Source organism: Hibiscus syriacus, unplaced genomic scaffold (genome assembly GCF_006381635.1).
Source record: "Hibiscus syriacus cultivar Baekdansim isolate YM2019G1 unplaced genomic scaffold, ASM638163v2 tig00009009_pilon, whole genome shotgun sequence".
Taxonomy (NCBI): Eukaryota; Viridiplantae; Streptophyta; class Magnoliopsida; order Malvales; family Malvaceae; genus Hibiscus; species Hibiscus syriacus.
The window spans coordinates 1,643,000-1,652,311 of NW_024062181.1; positions in this window are offsets into that span (position 1 = coordinate 1,643,000).

Consider the following 9,312-nt stretch of genomic DNA (forward strand, 5'->3'; position numbering starts at 1 on the left):
AATTCGTACTTGAAGCAAACTACTTATAAATTATGTTGAGAAAGAAGAAAAGCCTATATCTTACATTGGTGGGATACCCACTTGGATGTTGTAGAATATGTATGTCAATACTCTACCTCGCGTACGGAGGTGTAAATTTGTGTGCATCTAAACCTGACAGAAGTGGAGGCGCACTCGCACGACGTGGGCACACAAAATGTCTAGACCAAGCTTGTCTTACACATTCAATGTGGGATATAAAATGACAGAATGACCTAATGGCCGAATGATCGAATGATAAAATGACCGAATGACCGAATGACCTAATGACTGAATGACCTAATGATCGAATGACATAATGACTGAATGGCTGAATGACCTAATGATTGAATGACCTGATGACTGAATGACTCAATGATCGAATGACCTGATGATCTAACGACTGAATGGTTGAATGACTTAATGATCAGATGTCCGAATGACCGAACGCCCAAATGACCAAATGACCTAATGATTGAATGACCTCACACTTGTATCTCACCAATGCGGGATGTATGGGATATATGCTTTTTATTTTCCTCAACGCGGTTTATAAATAGTTTACTTTGAGCATCGATTTCTCATCCATCACTATACCAATTTGAGCATACGATATACCAATGTAAAGGCCTCATGGAATAGAATATAAAATCATAATTTTATTAATAAGATCTTCATCTTTGCCCATGGAATATGTGGTTCAAAGTTTCCAAAAGCCTCTATTTTTCTAACATGACCTAAAAAATATATAGATCCTCATAAGTAGATTCATTTGTTTTGAAAAAAAAATATGAGTTCAATGCTTAAGTCCTTCAAAAACTAATATAGATTTAGAATTAACGACACATAAACATAAGAATTAAAATGAAATGATCTTGAAAGTTTAAGTATTAATGCATAACCTTTTAAAGTTTAGAGACTAACTTAAAATATATATTATAATTTAAAGAGTACATAAAATATTCTAAAATTGAAGGATTGACTTAAAACAAAATAATAACTTAAATACATATTGATCAATTAACTCATATAATATATAAAATATATATTATTTTTATCACGTTAATGTCGAAGACGTGGGTTTGATCTTGAAAATATATTTATTTTGGGAACATGACTACTAAAATTTGGCCTATATGATGGATATGACTCAGTTGCCACTGTGATGTTATTATTGTATTAGCAAAACATGAAAATGATCACTCATTCTATTAAAAAAAAGGAAAATTGAATTATACTGAAAGTATATACTATAAGGTTTCGTCCGTTTCACGTAAAATATTTTTCGAAAAATGTTTTCCTCATTTTTTCAGTTTTTGATTGGAGGAAAACTAGTTGGTTAACGTAAAACATTTTCTTGATTAACAGAATTTCCTTTGTGTTTTATATAAAATGACTTACGATCTGATTTTCTGTAAATCATTTTCCGAACTTTTCACTTCAAATAATAAATACTCAAAATCATTTTATTTTATGAATTTAATATTAATAAATTATATTAATATCATTTTAATCAAAATATTAATGATTAAAATATTTAAAATATATTTAATAATATTTATAATAATATAATATTATATTTATAATATTATAATAAAATAATCAATTATATTATAATAATATAAGATATTATATTTTTATTTTAATATTATATAATAAAGTATTATAAAATTATATTATTTATTAATTTCATATAAATAATATTATTAAATTATAATAATGAATAATATTATTTATATTTTAATATTAGTATAATAAACTAATAATATTTTAATAAATATATTTAAAATATACTAATTAATATTTTTAAAATATAATATAATACTGTTACTTTAATAAATAATTAATATAATTTATAATATTTTTATTTCAATAAAATATACCAATATTAATATCTTTATTAATAAAATTATAAAAATAATATTTTAATAATAAATAAATTGTTTTAGTATTTTAAAAAAATACTAATATTAAGTTTTATGATAAATAATATTATTTATTGTTTTTAATATTTGTAATAAATAATTTTTAAAAAATTCATCAACTAGTGGAAAAAAAATTTAAACAACATCTTTCAAACATCATAAAACGTTTTCTAAAATATATTTTTTCAGAAAATATAATTTATTTTACAAAAAATATTTTTTGAAAAACATTTTACGTGAAATAAACTTATGCTAAAAATCACTATTCGCTCGTTTTATTTGACCGATTGCAATTACAATAATGTAACTCGTTGCATGATCATTCATATCACAGGTCACGTGGCTTGACAGAAACTCAGAATTATGGCAATAAAAAGAAATACGTACCAAAACGTGCAATAAAATGTTATAATATTCATGGAATTCGTCATGTGGAGATTATAAAATATATTAAAATAATAAAACTTATTATGTAAACTGAACGAAAAGTTATATAGAATTCGTCATGTGAATTTATTATATTTTATGGAACTTATCATATCTATCGAAGAGTTTCAAACACGGTATAACAAATGACTTAGACTAATGCTAATTTTTCAAAGGAAGTTGATGACGATGTTCATATTACAAGTGAATCAAAAGTTGAATGATTTTATTATAAATTTTAAAAGTTTAACGACCAAAATATAAATGCTTTATAAATTCGAGAATTATTTACATACTTTACTCTATTTGTTATTACTTTTATATGTATATTTGTTTATTCAAATCATATTATATAATTAAAATGGAATAGAAATGAAGTTATAGTACTAAACGTATAATTTACCCTAATATTTATAATATCCGTAAAGTTTAGGTTAAGTTATAGAGAAGATTTATATATTATGCATCGACATATTTTGATAAAATAATTTAAAATCAATGAAGATTTTTTGGGATTTTGATATTGAAATCTTTTGAAATCAACAATTGGACCTACTAATTTTGTATATTATAAAGTTGGCATCGAAAGCAGCAATGGACAACCAAATGACAATAAACAATTATACCATTTTAAATATAAAAATCATACACTAACAGGCATGATGATGCGATGCCAATTATTTTACTGATTTCTCGGGAGGTTTCTCGATGTTCTTTATAATAAATTCACATAATGATACATATAATGACAATTTGTGTTGATTTCCACGTACGAATTTGTCAGATTTTTTATAATATAAATTTAGATTAAACTGTCTTTATCATATCGATATCTTAAAAAATTATTAATATTTAATATTTTTTTATTAATCAAAAAATAATATATTATTATTACTTCAAAATATTAAAAGTAAAATATTAGGCATGTAAATGAACTGAAAGTTCATTGAACTGTTCATGAACCGTGCGGCGGGAAGTTCGTTTATGTTCGTTTATTTATTAAATGAACAAACATGAACAAGATTTTGCATTCGTTTAATTAAATGAACGAACACGAACAAAGGGCTCGTTCATTCATTTACGTTCGTGAATGTTCAATTATATGTTCGAACAGAGGGCAAATTGAATATGTTACGAAGATTATTGAAGTTGTTTGGATTTCAAGAAGATTATTTTGTTGAACAAATTAACTTTAAGACTTTATTATGTTCATATAGCTTATTTGTGATTTATGTATATTTTTGTCGTATTCGAACAATTAACTCTAAAGTTGCAGGTTATATTAATGAATTTTAAGTTGTTATTCTTGTTGCTTTTTTTTTTTTACATTTATTTGTTGTGTTCGAATAAGTTTGTTTTTTGTATTTGTGTTGTTCATTTATGTTAATTTATTATGTTCGTTTATGTTCGTTCGTTTGTGTTCGTTTATGTTCATTTATCATTTAAATGAACGAACATGCACAAACTATATTCCTTAATGAACGAACATGAATAAATTTTTTTTTGTTCATTTATGTTTGTGTTCGATTATGTTCGTTTTATTTATTAAATGAACGAACATGAATATACCTCCGTTCGTGTGCGTTTGGTTCATTTACAGGCCTACAAAATATTATTAAACAATATCGGTTTTTGGAAAACGGTATAATAGTAAATAAATAAGCGTTATCTTAATAAGTCATAACATCGTAAAATCTAATATTGAGAAAATATAAAATGAAAACAATGACCAAACGGCTAAAAAGGAGAAGAAAAACACGACATAAATAAATTTTTAAAATAAATACAAATAATAAAATATGTAAATTTTTTGATCCGTCACTGACTGTAATATCACTCTTCCTTGTATCATAAGTTTTTAGTTTCTTACTCATCTACATACGTAAGATTTTTTTTTGTTATGGATAAACTTCTAACATTTTAGGAAGATAACTTATAAAATCTTATGAGATGAAAATAGATTATTAATAAAAAAATAAAATAAATATTTAAAATATATAATAATTTAAAATTTTTCAGAGGACGACTATCCCGTCCAATCTTTCTCGATGAATCCCTTACCGCTAAGCTTTTTACATTTTGATTTTAAAATCTTTGGAAATCTACAATTGGACCTACTAATTTGTGCATGGATTTGATCAATTAATTTAAATTTTAAGATAAAAGTTCATGCTAAATGCATCATATTTTTAAAGAGTATGATCATATATGTATATTTGGTATATTTTATGTTTGTTTTATATATAATATTCGAGATCTTTGATCGTCTTTTCTAACAGTATTCTTTTCAAAAGTTCAAGTATTATTCATTTATTAAAATTACATAATGTTTTATTTAGGAATAAGTATGAGATATAAACTAACGAGTTTTGATTTGATATGCTTCTATAAAAACTAACTTTTATTTTTAGAAATTTGAGTTTGAGTCGAATAGGTCTTTTCGAAGGACAAGGTCGAGTCAAATTTAAATTTAGAATAAAAATCTTCGATACAATCCAAAAAAATAATAATATAATTATCTCTCACATATTTAAATACAATAAAAGTATCAATGAACCACCCCGATTAAATGACATTGATAACCATATATCATATTCTAAATATAAAAATCATATACTATATGGTGATGCCATTGACCCATTGGCATGTGACACACAATAATATTTTACTCATTTATTGGCCGCTTTACCAATATTTTTATAATATATAGTTGCATGCAATGACAATTTGTGCCAATTTATATTATTTTTTTAAAATAATATATGATTTCTTTTAATGTGAATACAATACTTATCAAGTAGTTTTATTGAAATATGTATCTTCTCATCAGCTTTTGTCTTTTTTCATTTTATAGTTAAGCATATTCTTTTGTTTTTTAAAATTATTTTTATATTTAACATTTATGTATTATGTATTGATGGTTTTGATTTTTTCAAGAAGGGTAAATTACAAGTTTGGTAACTACACTTTACTCTCTTTCTTATTTCGCTCATTATACTTTCAATGTTTTCATTTTACTCGCTAAACTTTATATATTGATTTTTTTGGTCATTCCACCGTTAAATAATTAAACGACGTTTATGACATGAAGACTTACATCAAAACGACATCGTTTTGAATTCTTCAAAAAAAAATTAGACTAAAACGACATCATTTTAATTAAAATACGACAATGTCATATTGTTGTTAATTTTTTAACGGTAGAGTGACTAAAAAAATCAATCTATAAAATTCAGTGAGTAAATTGAAAAAATTAAAAGTACAACGAGTGAAATAGAAGAGAGTAAAGTTCAATTACCAAACGTGTATTTTACCCTTTTAAGAATTTTAAAGGTTTAAAATAAACTGTTCAAATCTTAAGATTTGATGAGAATTTATAAAAGAGAATTTAATAAAAAATATGTAATAAAATTAAATTTTAATGATATTTTTAATTTTTTAAGAAATTATTATTATATTATTTAAGATCAATTATTTGTCGATGTCTTTTCTCTCTCTGTCACAATTATGATAAGAAAATTACGTGATTAGAAAGGAGAATTAGGAAACAAAGTGTTGCTTTCAATTGGAAAAGGGAAATAACTTTTATTATTATTTTTAAATAAATTAATGTTCTTTAATTAAAAATATAGAAAGAAGAGTTCGGTTTCAATAAATTCAAACAAACATGAATATTAAATATTATTTTATTAAACAATCATTATCAAAACAATTGATATTTTTATAATTTTTTATATTTAATTTATTAATCAAGTAATTTGAATTGAATATAATATAAATTTGTTACATAATTATTCATTCAATATAATTTACTTAATATAAATTGATGACACCTGTTATCAATGACACATGACACCATCTGATTCGAAGAATGTTAAATTTATTTTAGTTTATTAAAATTAGGACCAAATTGAAAGAATATATAAGTAACAAGGACCAATTATATAATTATATAAAAATATTTTAATTCTTGTGTCACTCTGTTAAATGTTAACGGCAAATGGTTTGATTAAAATATTGAAATAGTTTTGTGGTATGATTGATTAAATAAAAAAATATATGGTCAAAATGAAATCTAATAATAGTTAAGTGGCCACCCGTGTGGTTTACTCTGGATTTAATTAAGAGTTAATTTATTATATTAAAAAAATTTTAGGGTATAACCACTAAAATCTAATCTATTGATCAATTAATCCGGATCAGGTACTGAAGAGTCAAGAGCGACCCTCCTAGGCCAATTTGCTCCATTCACTAACGTCAATATTCAAATATCTGACTTTGTTTACCAGATCTAGTGCTTCATCGCACTAAACTATCTGGTTGTTGGTATACATATACAGATGTTTCAATTATATAAAATATTTTTAATAAAAATAATTTTTATTATTTTCTATTCATATATATTAATTTTGTTTAAAAAATTATTTTTTAAAAAATAACTAAATATATTGTTATATTTTCCAATTTTTTAAAAATAAAAATGGCATCTGATTTTTTAAAACTGAATTGAAACTTTCCAAGATTGGACAAATATAATACATAATTCACATGAATCACGAGGGTTAGGAAGAAAAACTAATAATTAATAAAATGTATAATTTTTGAATTTCAGCCTCTGCTTTAAGAAATTTTAGTAGTACCTTTGCTTTAATTTACTATTATACTTTAATAAAATTGAAAGAAATTTTACTAATTATCTTGATTGTATGTGACATGTCATCAATTAATTATATATGAAAATACTACACCAACAACATATGTTGACCGTTAGTCAACTACCTATTTTCTTCTAACTTGAGTTATTTTGGCAAAAATTAAAATATAACTCTAAGAACCGAAATGATAAAAGAAATAATAAAGTCTAATAACAAACGTTGGAGCTAATTTTATCATTAACTATTATAATTATAATTAATGGGTATGATGTAGAATAGATAGATTGTTAATCAAAACATTATGAATTGAAATTAAAATAAATATTGACAAGTACAAAACATAATTAAGAATTTTGTATTATATTAGTATTTGTTTTTCATATATATATATATACAAAATAAAATTAGGGCTACCCTAGACTAAGATTACTATATACTTAAAATTTAATTTAAATTTATATAAAAATTTACAGATTACTCACTAAAAATAACGATAATAAGATTAAACTTTATTTGTACGACATGGATATGGGTAGTTATAATGAGAAAGGTCCTTCACAAATCTATTGAGATGATGAGATCGTAAGGCAATGGTCCTCTTGTCTGAAGTAGAGGTGTACAAAAAATCAGAATATCTGATTTTGTGTAAAAAATATTTGAAATCGGATTTGGGAAAAATCGATTTTTTTTAAATCGGATCGGATATTTTAAAACCGGATAGTATAACCGGTTTGAGAAAAAATTGGACGGTCGGATTTTTTACTGGATTAAAAATCGGTTTGAAAAAAATCGGATAAAAACCAGTTTTTTATCCGGAAAAAAAATCCGGGCTGGGGTTTAAAAAATTTGATGACCGGATTTTTTTACCAGATTAAAAACCTGTTTTTTTAAAAAATCGGTTTTTTTCAAACCGAAACAGGTTACACCGGTTACATCATCCGGCCCTCCAAACCGGTTATGATCCGAACCCATTTTTTTATAAACCGATTTTTTAGCTTAGTAAAAAAATCGGATCGATTTTTATCCGATCCGGATCATATTTAAATTCGACTATGTGCATATCTAGTAGGAAGCCAACACAGACTCTATTTATGGCCAAGGGACCCTATTACTTTCAATCAATTCATATAACTTGTCCCATTATCATTTTTTTTAAATTTAAAATAATGATTTTTTTTATAATTTTATAATTAATTTTAAATTGAAAAGTTCATTATTAAACAATGATTCAATCGATATTCTAACATATGAACGATTTCCCTTCTATAAGTCTAATAATATTTTCATATACGATATTTTCAAACGTGTTTAAAAAATTAAACAATTAAAAAAATATTTTCAGTTTATTCATTTATTTAACAAGTTTAAAAAAATAAAATGCTCGATAATATTAAATGAAAATTATTTGAAAATATGTTGAAAACGATAGGTATACAAGAATGTATTTATTATTTAATCTAAAAATTTATTTTATTTCTTTCAATATTATATCATTCTTTAAAATGTATGTTTAGTAAAAAACTAATTATATTTGAATAATAAGAAAATAAATATAACTTAAATTTAATATTTGTTTTTTCAATAATTTAATTCTGATTAATCAAAATTATCGAATCCAATTTAATAAATAAAAAAACGTGAATCAAAATAAATCATATCCATCAATTCATGCACCTAATTTATTGACGATTTTAATTAAATGATTGATTAATAGTTATCTATAGGGTCGTTGGGAATGTGGACCGACGAAGACCCACATGTTATCCATTACTCATTAATGTTATTTAATTAACACTGAAACCCACATGTTATCCATTACTCATTAATGTTATTCAATTCAACACTGAAATTAATTATCATAAAATAGGTTATTACAATGTATCGATGTTGGTACAAATGGTTAAAATTAAATTTGAATTTTATCACCGTAATTTTTTGTGAATAATCTGTAAATTTCTATATAAATTCTAATTAGATCTTACGTATACTCTAACCCTAAATCAGAAAAGCCACCGCTAACCTAAACTTTAACGTGTGTGTATATATATATATATATATATATATATATATATATATATATATAAGATTATTACTTATTTTGGACTTATTAATAATTTAATTAAAAATAATGATGGAATGTACAATTAAAGATGTTACTAATTACTGATTTGTTCACGATAAGGCGTAAGGTCCCTCTATTGAATTAAAGATTTAAATTTTAATATCGTAAATAAAAAAAATTAAATTTAAATAACTTTTTATATAATTGATTTTTACAGAATTCAATA